This window comes from Dasypus novemcinctus, chromosome 1, assembly GCF_030445035.2.
Source record: "Dasypus novemcinctus isolate mDasNov1 chromosome 1, mDasNov1.1.hap2, whole genome shotgun sequence".
NCBI lineage: Eukaryota > Metazoa > Chordata > Mammalia > Cingulata > Dasypodidae > Dasypus > Dasypus novemcinctus.
The window spans coordinates 96,123,476-96,138,531 of record NC_080673.1 but is presented as its reverse complement, the minus strand read 5'-3'; the positions used below and the strand labels follow the sequence as shown (position 1 = coordinate 96,138,531).

Here is a 15,056-nt window from a genome sequence, read left to right as displayed (position 1 = left end):
TAAGGGAAATTCTAATCTGAGAACTGTGGAGAGAGAAAATTTTCCAAATATAAATTCTGCATGTATGATGGTGTTTGCTAAAACAGGATAAAGACTATATGTGGTGACATAATAAACGTGACATAATTCTTATTAAAATATATTGCAGATAATGTGAGAAACAAACTTACAGCCTAAAGTATAACTGTTTGGTGTATCCAGTAAATTTAGTTAACTTAGGATTTTAAACTAAGGAATTCATCCAGACCTCTCAAGAGAATTGAAATTTTGTAAGACGAGGCCATATGTGGAAAGTGGAAGTAGAATGATTCTTGGATTAAAAGATAAAGATGGGGGGAAATAAAAAAGCAGAGGAGCAGAGAATGCCAAGGAGCTCTAAAATGGTGAGGGGGGTGGGAGGATTTAAGTGATGGAAAAGGGATGCCTAAATATAAGTATATTATAGGTCACCCAGCTAGACCTAGAAAATTTCACAGAGCAATGAAAAGGTAGAAACAAGGTATGTTTTAACTAGTGATGTTTTAACTAGTGATGGGGAAGCTCTGGGGAGAGGATGCAATGGCCTTCTTCAGTGATCCTTTTATTATCTCTGCTCTGATGGACATTTTTATCAGTGATTTGAATACGTCATGGCTGACAAGGTAATATACTTGCAGTAAGAACAAATGGGACAGGTGCCCTGATTACTGGTTCATCAATTTTCCAGTTCATCAACTGGTACCCTATTTGTCTCTCATTATTCATCTTGATCTCTCCTGTACTTCCTCTTTCTTTTCCTTCCTATAAAAATAGTCTTAAAGAATTTTCTAAACTCATATTTAAGTTTCCCAAATGATATTTACTTCTAGACTTCTGAAATTGGCTACCACCACCTCCATCCCACCAGAAGTATCCTTGCTAATGCCCTTATGATCGTGCCCCAGCTATCTAATCTAATGGACTCTTCTCAGATCTCATCTTCTTAGTCTCTTTCATACCTAACTCTTTTTAAACAATTCTTCCTTGTTACATTCTCAGTCACCTTCTTTGGGTCCTCCTCCTCTGGAAATTTGGATCTAAGGATCACTGTTTATTTGTGGTCACCAAGTTTTCTCAGGCTTCTCACACCTATGCTACCAAGCTCATTAGAGTTCCTTGTGGTTCCTTTTATCTAGTCACTCCTCTGGTCTGTCTTAGGGCAATCTCATGTGCTCTCATGACTTAAACAAATGTCTACAGCAGTCATCTAACACTGAACCCCAGACTAGATATCACCTTTTTAATGCTCCAGAGGAAACTATTATTCAGTAAAACTAATTCAATAAAACTAATAACTTTCCTTCTATTCTTAGCTTAATCATGTCCTCCAAAAGACTCAGACTCAGAAATTAGAACCAGAAAATCCATACTTATCCATACTAGATTATAAATGCCTTCCCAACCTCATGGTTGGGATTAGGTGACTATAGGCTTAACCAGTTACACTGTATGTAGTAATGAGAAAGACAATTTGATTGCAGGCTGCTTGTATTCTTATAAAGTCATCATTGAAATGTCATTATTTCACAGGAAGATAAAAATGTCCATTTTAAATTTTTAGTGTTTTTTTTTCTTGTTGAAATATTTTCCCTATATTGCATTATCTGTACCTCCATTATGCCATGAAATTCATAGACTTAACTTGCCTCATTACAGCATTCTTATCCCAAGCATAGCATGTTTGTGTTCTGTACAGTTCAAGTTACATTAGAAAATTACTTATTATTTCTATATCTCAAATTACAGATCTAGTTTTTCAAGGAAAATAATGCATTTTGGTTCATTCTTCTGACATATGGTTGACATAGACATAGGTATATTATTATTTGGATGACATAAATTGTTCATCTACAAGTAAATAAGAGTCCCATTTGTGATCTAGTCTGGGCTCTCTCCCATGTATTGGAACCAACTGTCTATCAGCTGGTCTGTCACTAATTCTTCATCAAGCTAGCTCAAGCTTAAGGCAGAGGCAGGGTCTGAAAAACAGACATGCACAAGGCCTCTTAAGCTCTTGAGGCCTAGGTTCAGAACAGGTTCACTTTCACTTTGGCATCATTTTTGCCCAGATCCAAAGCATGGAAAAACAGATTCCATGAATTGATGAGAGGAGCTGCCAAGTCACATGAAGAGATTTGCTTCAGTTACTGTTGGGGAAGAGCAAAGTGTCCAAGACTAGTGATTTAAAACAATGTTTTTTTTGACTTTCACAAATTCTGTGGGTCAGGAACTTCAACAAGACACAGTGGTTTTCCTGTACTCTACTATGTCTAGGGATACCTGGGAGTGATTTGGTAGCTGGGCTAGAAATATCTGAAGACTCACTCTTTCACGTGTCAGGGACCTGGGCTGTGGTGACCCAAAGAAGAGGTCGGCTGAAGAGAGTACCTACATATGGTCTCACCATGTAGTTTAGATTCCTCATAGAATGGCAGCCATAAGGTAGTCAGACTTCTGACGTGGTAGTTCAGGGATCCAAGGCAGAAACTGCCTTGCCTTTTATAGCACAGCCTTGAATTGATACAGTGTGACTTCTACCATGCTCTGTTTGTCCAAGCCAAACCATCCAGATTGAAGGGGGAAGAATTAGTCTCCCTCTCTTGATAAGGGGTGCCAAGATCACACTGTAGAAGATTATGTGGGGCAAGGTATATTGTTGCATTCATCTTAGAAAAACATAATTTGTCATGATCTTTCTTTTGGCCACATCAACTCATATTTTCCCACATGTGGAATACACTTATCCCTTCCTCCAGAACCTCCATTATGGTCAGCTTGAAGTTCAGTGTCTCATCATCTAAATCAGATTCAGAGGTAGATGAAGCTCCTTGGATATGGTTCCTAAAGAACAACTGTTAGAATGCAGTACCTCCAGTTCTGAAGTTCTGCAAACTAAAGAGACTCACTGTCAGCATGTTCTGTAACAATGCCCTAAGATTTTTAGGAACCCTTATTTTTCACAGAAAACATCTTTGAAGCAAGACTTGAAGTCTTTGAAAGACCTTCTGCTTGAAAGTGTCTATGAAGCATCACTTTAAGTCCTTAGGAGATCTAAACAAAGGGTTATTCATCAGTATCTTGCCTTTATCTTGACTTTATTATGATCAGTTATAAGTGCTTTCTATGTCTTTAAGGGAGAGTGGCAAGATTATATTATAGAAGAGCATATGATACAGAAAATACTGTTTCAACCATATTTGGAAAATACAATCTGCCTCAAGAGTGATACTAGGCCATTACCTAGGTGAGATATCAATACAATTAATCTACCATACCCCACCAATCCACTTATTGGACAAGAATTTCTAGAGTGTCTTCTGTGTTCCAAGTATACTTTTAGGCACTAAGTATAAATCAGTGACCAAAACAGATGGATATTCTACCCTCATAGTGCTTCACATTCTCATCAGGAGGTCAGACAATAAAAAATAAGAAGCAAACATATATTATATAGTGGTATGTGCAAAGGAGGGGCAAAACACAAGGAGAGAGAAAGTATATACGGTAGATTACAAGTTCAGCTAGCAACCCTGGGGAAAGACATTCTGAGAAGATAGTATTTGAGTCCAAACTGAAAGTTGGTGAGTGCATGAGTCATATGGATATTGAGGAAAGAGGATTCCAGGCAGAAAGTATAGCTAGCGCAATGGCCCTAAGGTGGGTAGTGAGACTGGAGTGTGTTGAAGGCTTAGCAAGACAGGGAGTGTGACTGGAAGGAGTAAGTGGTAGAGAATTAGGTCACAGGGTAATTGGGGACAGATCATGTACAAACTTATTGGTCATTGTTAAGTATTTTGACATTTATTCTGAGTGAGATGGTAAGCTAATAGTGGGTTATTAACAGAGGAATGAAATGAGCTATTTTAACAGAATCACTTTGGCTTCTGTGTTGAGAATAAACTGAAATCTAGTGCAGGGGGACTGGTTAGGAAACTATTGAATTAATCCAGTTTAATGGACTATGGTGGTAGCAGTGGTTGCCGTAAGTGGTCTGATTCTGCATGTATTTTGAAGGTAGGGAAAAAAGGACCTACTATAAAGGGATTGGAAGTGGATTGTAAGAAAAAAGCCAAGAATAATTCCAAAGACTTTGGCTTGAAATATTGGATGGATTTACTGGAAAGATGACGATGGAAAGGTATGAAAGAAAGAAGAAAGCTGGTGCCTGAATACTTCGTTGGGTTTTAAGGAAACCATCTGGTTCATAAATTAATTCTTCTTTGCCAGAGCAAGAAAACTTGTGGGTTGCTTGATTGTTTATTTGTTTAGCAAATAAGGATGCTGGTATATTAATTTTATCCTATGATAAATGAGAAAATTTTAAAAAGCATTTTAAAATTCCTGATTTTTGTCCAAGAAACTAGCCTTTGCTAGGCCACATTGAATTCAAGATCAGGCATGCAAATAATCTTTAAGACCCTGTGTCAAAAATGATATCAAAATAAGACTATTGGAAGTTTTTCCTGAAGTTAAAGGTAAGGGCAAAGACTCCTGTTTCTCATTTGTTCCTATGGGATGGTTTTACAATCAGCCTAGGAAATAACTCATGGGTTCTGTAAATGGCAGTCCAATCAATGCAGATACACATTTGCTTTTGATGGACCTTCAGCATAAATGTTCTCCCCAATCTCATTTATCTAATTCAAATTTTGTCTATGACTTAGGCTCATTTCAAGACATTTCTCCTCCATGAAGAATTTTCTGACTAGTCCAGGCAATACTCAGTGTTTACAACAAATCTCTTTTTTTATTCTTTGCTCATTTCATATGCATTAGGTTCCTTCTATATTCGTATTATAAATTCATTTTGGGGAGGCAGCACATCTCATGCTAAGAAAGAATAGATCAGATGTACTGATGTGATCTGATAAAAACAACTGGACTTTGGTCAGAAGGCAGGGGTTTAGCTCAATCAGTACTGGCCCTTAAACAAGTATTGTTGAGCAATACAGTCAACCACTCAAAGCCTCAATTTTTACATTCATACTACGGATTAAATACTATACATTCTTTAGCAGTGCAGTAAGAGTTAAATGAAGTGCTATGCTAATGTGAGGCACACTGTACTGAGCACATAGCATGTCTTCGCTGCTGGTAGTACTGATCACTGAGCTCCATATCAAATGAGACCGCTCCAGAGTGATTCAGGCAGCCGGCCTTTTCCCAACACTTCAACAGTTCCCTTGTGAATGGTTAAATTTTCCACCTAAGTTCCCAGACTTTTTAACCTTGAATATTTTCAGCCCAAAATAGCTAGGGTTCTTAATTTGTCATAAGCTTTCTGAGTGAGCATAGTTTTGTCATAAATGGGGTACTTAGAAGTATAAATTCTAAAAGGGACAACTCCTTTTTAATTGTATTTGTTTCTCTCAGCTTCCAGTCAGGCAGTACCAGCCCACCTGCCATCTAATCCCAAAGCATACTCATCCTAGACAAAAGCAAACGTGAAACTCAAATGGCTGACACTTTCAGCTGTTAACAATTAACCAATTTGTAGAAAAGCTTCTAATTATTCATTGAATTTAATTATCAATATTGCGTATTTATTTATTAACATTTATTTATTAATATTTATTGCGTAGCTACCAAGTGCTAAGGGTACAGAAAGGATATAAAACACTGCCACTACTCTTCATGGTTTCCAGTCCCTTTAAAATGCACATAATTTTTTCAGGATCCAAAATGTGCTCAAGGTTCTAATGTGCACCAAACTGTATAAAGAGAGAGCTAGGAAACACAGAGGCAAGAGAGGACAAAGCAGCAGCAAAACAGGGTTCCCAGTGTTTAGAAGAAGAATGTATTTACATGAAGGCTGCCAAGTGATTTTTTGATGAAAACTACCCAAATTTCCTGCAGCTTATGTTACTTCAAAAGGGTTGCTTTTGATACATAGAAGAGACATTAAGGTATTTCCTAAGGTCCAAAACAAGTTTAGAGTGATATAATTCAGGGGGAAGAAGAACAAAAGCACCATGAAGGTAGGACCCTGACAATCTTGCAAATTCCCAGGACTCAGGAGGGAGTTTAGCACATAGCAGGCTGCAATAAATAGTTCCTGAAAGAATGAATGGATGAATGAATGAATTAATGGGGACATAAAAACTCTTAAATTTAAATGAAATAAATTTAATGAAATTTACAATGATTAAATCTAGTCCCAGAAAACTTAATTTGGGGAAAGTAAATTAGGAAATTTTCTTTTAATAAGTTAGTGGCAGAAGTCTGAATCTTCCTCCCTGGTTGACAGTGTCCTCATGTCTTAAAGGAGATGACTGGATACTACTTAAGACCACTTCTAGATCTAAAGTAAGATTCTTTGATAATAATGATGGTGTTTAATTTTTTAAGTCTCCTGTTAAGGTGTGGTTTGCCTCTGAGCCAGTAATTTAGAATCTATTTTTAATAATAACAATATTAATACTAACATTTCATGAATTAATGATTTGGATAGTCATGATAACATACCCATCAGGTAAGATCCACTGTTTGCTTTATATGAGGCAACTGAGATTTAGACAGGGTAAGTAAATTGCTCAGGGTCGTAGAGTGTAGTATGATAGGACTGGGACTCCAGTTCTCATGCCCCTGTTATCTATTATTTTATACAGCTTCTTTTGTGAGTATGGCTTCTGCTTAAAGGCCCATCACTTGAGTAATGCAAACGTGTTTCCTTAAAGCTGTACCAGTCACCAGTGTTGCTGGACCAGACAAAGAGTTAAGACCAGGAATTCCATCAAGCTTGAAACAAGAGAAAGATAAATAGACCATGTAAATGTGGTCAGCAGTCAGCCACCAGGTGGGAAGACAGGCAACAGAGCAAAAGGAACTAATGGATGGGGTAATATGGAGATATTGACGATGAGAGAAATTCTTGGACAGGGGGCCAGAAATCAAGGAATGAATAAAAATAGAGTCAGGGCAAAAGCAAGAAAGCAGAGCACATTAGGGTTCCCTGAGCTTAATCACTGAAGCGGATTCCTCTGCCAATGATTTTCCACCATCACCTACAGCAGGAGCCAATTCTGGGTTGCAGGTCTAGACACAGCACGAAGCAGCAGAATTGGCAGCTGTGGGCTAAGGGGGCAGGGGATCAGTAACAGTTACTGGTGAGCAGCTCCTGACACCTTAGCAGGCTTCCTTAGCTCTTAAGAATTTTCTCTCTGTTCTGTCCCTTTTGCAAGGGGAAATTGGTTCTGCAGCATGTATTGTCACTTCCTTACTGGAAGGGTACAATTATGAATTGCTGGAGTCCAGCATGGCTGACTGCTTCTTTTTTTATTTTTATTTTTATTTTTTTTTGATTGTCAGGAAAAGTGACTCATAACAACTATACATTGGTATCATATACATGACTCTCTCCTTCCTGGCCCTCTGCTTCCCTCCTTGCCTCTGCCACATACTCCTGTTGGTGTAAATCTACTTTTATAATGCTACACTGAAAGTTGTGGGTGTTTGTAAGAACTTGTGAAAGGTGCAGGAGGTAAATAGATGAATGAGGTATGATTCCTGACTTTGAGAAATTCACAGTCTAGGTGAGAGAGAGGTGCATAAACCAATAATCATCCCTAAAAGGCATGGAGTACTTAAACAGGGCAGATGCTATTATGTGTACTAACTCATTTAATCCCCAAACCACCTATGAGGTAGAAACTGTCTTATCCTCACTTTATAGAAGAGAAAACTAAGCACAGAAAAGCTAAACCAAATCACTCAAAGTTACTCAACTGGTAAGAATCAGAACCAGGATTCAGAACCAAACAACCTGGCTCTAGAGCCTAGCTTTTAAACATGTTGGCATGCTTTCTTCTTGCAAACAATAAAAACATTACCAAATACAATAATAAGTATGAGATTTGAGACATGCAGAAGAGGCAAGATGATGATGTGAAAGGGCACAGATTTGGGGTGAGTGGGATAAGTGGGAGTCTCTCAACTTTTGAATGACTTTAGATACATTTCTCAATCCTTCCAGGTGCATGAGAAATTGGTTCATGCATGGAAAGAACAATGTCTCCTTTCAAGTGTTACAGTACAGATTACAGAGAATGTATAAAAAGTACCTACCACAATGCCTGACCCCTGTCAGGGACCCTAAAATGGTGGCAGCAATTGCCACCATTGTGGAATATGGTAGTGGTGGTGTTGATGCTGTTTTCTGTGTGATGATGTGCTACGTGCTGTGAGGACATGAAGGAAACAGTGACTGATTCTGAGTAAGCCGAGAAGATGTGGTGCTGTGAGGCTTGTCAGAGGAGGTGGCATTTTAACTGCATCTTGAAAAATCAGCAGAAATTTTCTAGATAGATGAGGAAAAGAAGATCAGTATAAATAGAGCAATCAACTTGTGTATAAAATAATTAAGAAACTTCAAATTTTTTGGTGTGGATAATTCACTGTGTATTGTGTGTGTATTGAGGGAAAGTGGCAATTGCCACAGTAAAAGAGCTGTGGGAGACAAAACGTAAAAGGTCTTGTAAGTTATTGAATTTTACCTTGAAGGCATAAAATTCTAAAGGTTATATGACAACTAATGCAGTAGTTTTCTGGAACCTTCAAACTAGCTTTTTACTTAAAAAAATTTTTTTTTAATTAGAAAAATTGTGGTTTTACAGAACAATCATGCATAAAATACAGGATTCCCATATACCATCCTATCAATAACACCTTGCTTTGGTGTGGAACAATTGTTTCAATTGATGTTACCAATGTTTATAATTGTACTAGTAACCATAGTCCATGGTTTAATTTAGGGTTCACTGTTTATGTAGTGCAGTTTCATGGATTTTTAAAAAATATTTTTATTCTATTTCTGTATATAGTACCTAATATTTCTGCTTTTAAACCAGCTTTCAAAGAGAGTGCTGTCTTTTCTTCCTTCCAAATATATTAAAACATATCTTGAAACTTTCCAACTCTGCAGCTGAAAACTTCATTCCACTTTACTCCCGAGTTAACACATCTCTATCTACAGCTATGAGCAAATTAACTAGGATTTAAAGGTAAGGGATGACCAATAAATATAGCAGAAATGTGCCCTCTTATCACGTTGTAACTCTTGCCTTTAATTATAACTGTGTCTTTGACCCACATGTAAAACGTCAAAACCTCATTGCCCTAAATTTGGCTAAGAACATATTTTTTGGTTGTTAAAATTCATTTTTCCAGCAAGGAGTGACGAGTAGCCTATGTATAGGATAAGGCTCTTGTCTGAAATAATTTAATGCCTGTATTTCCCAGGTTTCAAACAACACTAACAAAAAAAGACAAAGTAAAATGACTATTTCCCCACTGATATACTACTTCTGGTAACAATTACTGAGTTAAAAGGCATAAGATTTTTGGAAGATGAAGGAGTGGAAAAACAAAATGCTCTCATTTCCTTTGGGTTTTAGTCAAAGGACCAGCTTCCAGCTGCAGCAGTTTGGGTAGATATGACTACAACACCGATGAGGAAACCTGTATGTGATATCTTTGCAAAGGTAGTATTGTCAAGATTGCAATTGGACAGCTATTTGACTATTGTTGCTATTATAGCAGATACTTCTTTTATATTCTTTCTTTTCTCACATGGCCGCTGGCATATACTAAATAATTGCGTAGTAAATAGTGTAACTTGATACAAATGCTAATTTCTCACTGCATCAGAAATATTGTTGTTTTAATGAAAATGACCAGATAATGGTAATCTGGATTATTCAGAAAAGTGCTTGAATGAAATGGAGTTTTATTGTATTATTCCCTAGTGCAGAAAATTATTACATCCTCTCACTTGTGTTTCCTTTGCTTGGGTTTACAGACTACAAGATTAATTCTTTTAATCTTTCTTAGAAGTTCATCAGGCTAAATCCTTAGTCATTTTTATTGCCCATCTCATCTTTAATATATTTAATCCCATTTTCCTATATTTAGGTGTGTTGATAAATACCCCAACAGATATTGGTCTCATCAGAAACGGTGATAGAGAAACAGTGTTTTTCTCTCCTCGTAAAGTGGAAATTGAACACATCTAGCCTCCAAATACTGTATTAGTTTTTAACTCCATTACATTATTACTAATGTCATATCTACTGTAAATAGGTATTAAATTATTTCTATTATTTATGCCTTGCTTTTCCTTACATTGAATAACTGCTTTTTAATTATTTATACCTGTTGCATTAGTCTGATTTTTTAAAGTAAAAGATCATTTTGCTTACATATAATATTCCAAAATCTTTCATCTGTTTTGTTATTATGTATGCTAGCAGCACCTTTCAATTTAGTATCATCTGCAAATTTCATTAACGTATTGTGTACTCCCAATTCCAGGTGATTAATATAGATATTAAACATGACTATAGCTAACATCAATCCCTTCATGACTTTATTGGGTATCTCTTCAAAATAAAATAGCATTACTCATCACTACCCCTAATTTGTAGTTCTCTGTTAAATTTTCTTTTCCAGTACCACAAGAATGTCCAATGCAACTTAATTTTAACTTTTAAAAGTGTATCTCAGATTACTAAAATTAAATATGTTCTGCCTGCTGCACTTTTCATATTCATTATTGATAATTCTGTGAAAATTGTGGACAGCCTCAATAACCTGTAAATTAATTTATAAATCCAACTTATCCTTGAAATAAAATGCAATTGTTTTGGAAGGGTTTAAAGGTCTACAAAGTTTTTCTAGGACTTTATAATATTGCTGGTCTTCATAAAGTCATTCTGAGAAACACCACTTTTATTTCAATTGCAAATGTTAATTACTGGGCAGCTAAGATATACTTTTATTTCTCATAATATGAATATGGGCACATCTCAGTAGAACTCAGCTAGTCTTCTGCTCCATTCTAATTTCACTTGCTTTCCAATTTCAATGATTGTGTGAAGCATTTTTCCTAGTTGAGGTTGATGGAAAGAGGGTAGATGCATATTGGTTATTTATATACATTTTCTTTTTTCCAACAAAACTGATATTAAGATAGTAAACACTAGTATAGCTTTTTAAAAAGTTGGTCCCCATTTTTATTGGTCACCTTGGCAGGCCAAATGATCTTTTTTCCCTTATTTCTTCTGAAGTCACAGAGATTAAAATTATTTAATCAAAGGTCGCAACAAAATTATAATTTAAATGGAAATGTCCCCTACCTAGCTTCTAAGAAGTTCCCAACACATAGTCTGGATTGCATGGTAGTGAATTAATGACCATAAAACAAAAAACATTTCCCTCCCCAAAATTGTCTAGTGTTCTGAAAAGCTCTTACCACTACAAATGAAAGTATTATGGTTTAGTATTGTAACAGTCATTTTTACATGTCCTTTACATCCCAACTGATGAGGTTAACTGATAATGCTAATTTCATCCTCTTTTAGAGACAGGGAGGCCTAAGGCAATGTGAGCCATTAGAGTGTAGGAAAGACTTGCTGCTTGCTGGGGTTCTGGGAAAGGAGCTCTCTCTCAGGAACTCAGTATCTTCTCCCTCTTTCTACCCTATGATACCCTCCTCTTGCCCTCAAAGCCACAAGAAGAAGTACAAAACCCCAGATAACCTTCAGTGCTAATAAAGCCTAAGTATGGGCAGTCCAGTGGATAGAGAGAACCTAGCACTTGTGACCTCACTGAGCCAGTGGCCCAAACCTGGACCTACCCCAAACCATTCTACTTTGAGATTTGCTCATGTATGAGCAAGTGAATGCCCTTTCTCTCTAAGTCTGTCAGAGGGTCTTTATTAACACGGAACTCAAAGCTTCCCAGTAGACATTAACATAATACTTTGTAAGCTTAAGTTAGACACCTGTGAAAACTTCTTTATAGGTTTGGAAACTATCTAGATCCATGCTTTGATTAGACATCACTATTAAATTTCTCAATCTCAATGTATATTCTATACTACAAAAGCCTATTAAGGACAAGTTTCATAACCAGCGTAATGTCACACAGTTAGTAAGTGAAGAGTCAGGAAATACAACTAGGTTGTTTGGTCCCAGAGCCTGTGTCTGCACTGCAGTGCCTCCCAATAGATTGACAGATAGAGAATTTTGACAAGGGTTCTCAAGAAGGAAAAGAACTAAAATTGAGTGGTAACCTAAAAAAGTGAGAGGAAAGTGTTTTATGAAGAAAGGAATTGTCTTCAATGTGAAATACAGCAGAGAAATCAGATGAAAGAATGTCTGAATTTAAACCTGGTGGGGTTTGAATATTCAGATGTTTTTCACTGGGTATCAAGCAAGGTTTGTGATTTAAATAATAAATGGGGACAGGAGAAAAGTAAAATTATTACATATTCAATTTCTGAGATAACTAAAACTATAAAGATGACAATGATAGATATGATGATGATGATGATGACGATAACGATGATGATGGTAATGATTTTGCCATCCTCACAATTCCAATATGGAATCTTTTTCATCCCTAAATCTTCCCTATGTCTTCTCCAAAAATATATATTCTCTGACCTTTGAACAGCTCTCACTATCTATCTATCCATCTCATCTCTGTATGTCTATATGGTGACAGTATATATGTTGGAAGAAATTTACCAGTACATCCTGATCTAGAATTCAAATCTCCCTTAAACTGTTCCAACTAATATTTCCTTGTATACAAGTGTGTTTGGTCTTATTAGGGAAAGTTCATAGACAAACCATTTATTTGCTATTGTAAGTACAGCCAAAAAATTGTATTATATAATCACATCACTCTGACATTTAAATAATACTGAAGGTAGTTATCCAGCATTCAGGACAATTAGAATATCTAGAATTCCACAGGAAGAAAAAAGTAAGAAGATTAATATGAGAGCCAGATTAAATAATGGAAATAATCAAGCAGGTTCATCTAGCTGACCCAGAATGGAATTCTGTTCTGCCACTTACCAGCTGTATGACCTAGGAAATTTTCTTAATCTGTCTGAAATTCAGCTTTTTCTTCAATAAAATGAGGGAAATAATCTAGTAACAGAAAACAGTTCATGGCACATAGTAAGTGTTCAGTAAATGGTAGTTATTATTGCATTATAGCTCTTACCCTGAAATAACCCCTAAGGTTAAAGAAAGTAGTCCCATGTCATACGCAAACACAGCTTAAATGAGGAATCAAATAAAGTGGTTTTTATCAATCCTAATGAATTGAAATAAGAGAGCAGAAGTAGTAAGATAGTTGCTACTCCTCTGAAGAGAAATAGGCAGTATATCATCACACACTAGAACAGACATTACAAACTAAAATAATATTGATAGGAATCGGGCAGGTAATATAAATGATTATGGCAAATGAGTATCCAGGTTGTCAGCTCAGTTCCCTTTAGATAAATATCCCTACCTCTCCCTATTCCATTCTGATACTCTTGCAGGTTGCGTTTCCCAGGCTCCTAACTCAGTTGGCTCCAGCAAAGTGAATTAAGTGGGAGTCATTTGTAGAAGTGTGGAGTGCATAGTGAAGAGGGAAGCCAAGATTTCCCCCTGCACACTACCTCTTTCCCTGCCTCTGACAGCTTCTCCATCAACAGCTGCACCTCCTATGTGGCTCCAATACCGTTCGGGTAACCATGGTTTTGGAATCCCATAACACTATCTACTCCCTTTTTCTCTACAGCAGATTGGCAGTAGTAGTTTCCTGCTGTGCCATTTTCTGGTTTATTTCACATTCTCTGTGATTCTTCCATGTTCTCCATCACCCATGTAATGAGTTCCCTTTAGTATAGTTTTGGTTTCTGTGTTCCTGGTTAGACTCTGACTGGCAGAATCTGTAAGTTCAGATACAAAAGTAACTGATAGCATTCCAAAAAATGCTGGAAAGGGGTGGGAATCTTCTGATCAATTCCTATTCACCCATAGCCAATAGATGTGTTGTAGGAACACTGGCATGGAGTGGTCAAATCTTTCAGTTTTTCAAGAGAAGCTGTATATTCAGATTTTTATATAAAATCTGACATTTCAAAAACATTGGCAGCTCATTCAGTATTTTTAAAGACTGCAGGCAAAATTAAGCACTTCTGCATATGACTTGAAAGCTGCAAACTTATAACTTCCATTTAAGCAAGTATCATTTAACAGTTTACCTCTTTCTTAGTACAATTCTCTGCCAGGCTTTTCCTCTGTAGCCATCTAAGAAACACTATTTTCTTCATTGTATTAGTCAGTATATCCATTGATGCTACAGCAATTAACTTCTAAATTTAAAGGCTTAACCCAGTAGAAATTTATTTCTCATTCATGTAATCTTTGGGACAGAAGTTCCTCCTTGACCAGAGAGTTTTCTCTATGTAGTGACCCAGGATTATGACTCTGCCTTCTCCTGGGGCCTTCGATTCCTCTGCATCTAATTAATAGATGGGGGAAAGAGAGTGGAGAGGGCATGCCCACTGTTCTACCATCTTGGCATACATTCCTTTGGTGAGAACTAGTCTCCAATATTGCCTTGGCTAGACGACCGTTCCCACAATAGTATACTATAGAAAGAGTGCATGAATTTTAAATACAGTTAGCCTATCTACAAGACAATAAATGAAATTAAATGGGAACTTCTTCATAAGAGGATATCCAAACTGATAAATATTTTGATTATCTAAATAGAAGCAACAAGGACAATCAAGATGTTTTCAATACTGAGATACATTTAATAAAAAGAAAGGGCCAGGCAAAGGACGTGGCAGTCACATAATTCTCAACACAATGAAATTTAATATTATCATTCCTAATAGACCAGTGTGAGATCTGAGGCCTGGAAATATTTTAATAACTCTTTCAAAGACTCATAGTCAATGCGTATGATTATTACATTCTTTTTGTAATTCCCTCAGAAGTTGCTTTTAGATGGGGTTTATCCTATTGCAATGCAATAACATTTATTGCCTTCCATGGGGACAAGCAAAACGGAAGAAGACAAATACCTTGGGGAGAGGTAAAAGAGTATAGTTTCTTACATCACATGGTTCGGTCCATGGGTTGAATTAACCCAGAGGAAAAAAAATTGGGTCTTTCTTTAATGAACAGTAAAGTGACCTGCCATTTTCACAATTTTCTCAGGAAAAGGTGAGAGAGTGATTTACT

The 15,056-nt window shown here is 36.6% G+C and overlaps 1 long non-coding RNA gene across 1 annotated transcript in view; it reads left to right on the top strand.

The window, feature by feature from the left end:
- Positions 1-15,056, top strand: part of LOC131278053 (uncharacterized) — a 146,503-nt gene that overhangs the window by 62,521 nt on the left and 68,926 nt on the right. The window lies entirely within an intron of this gene.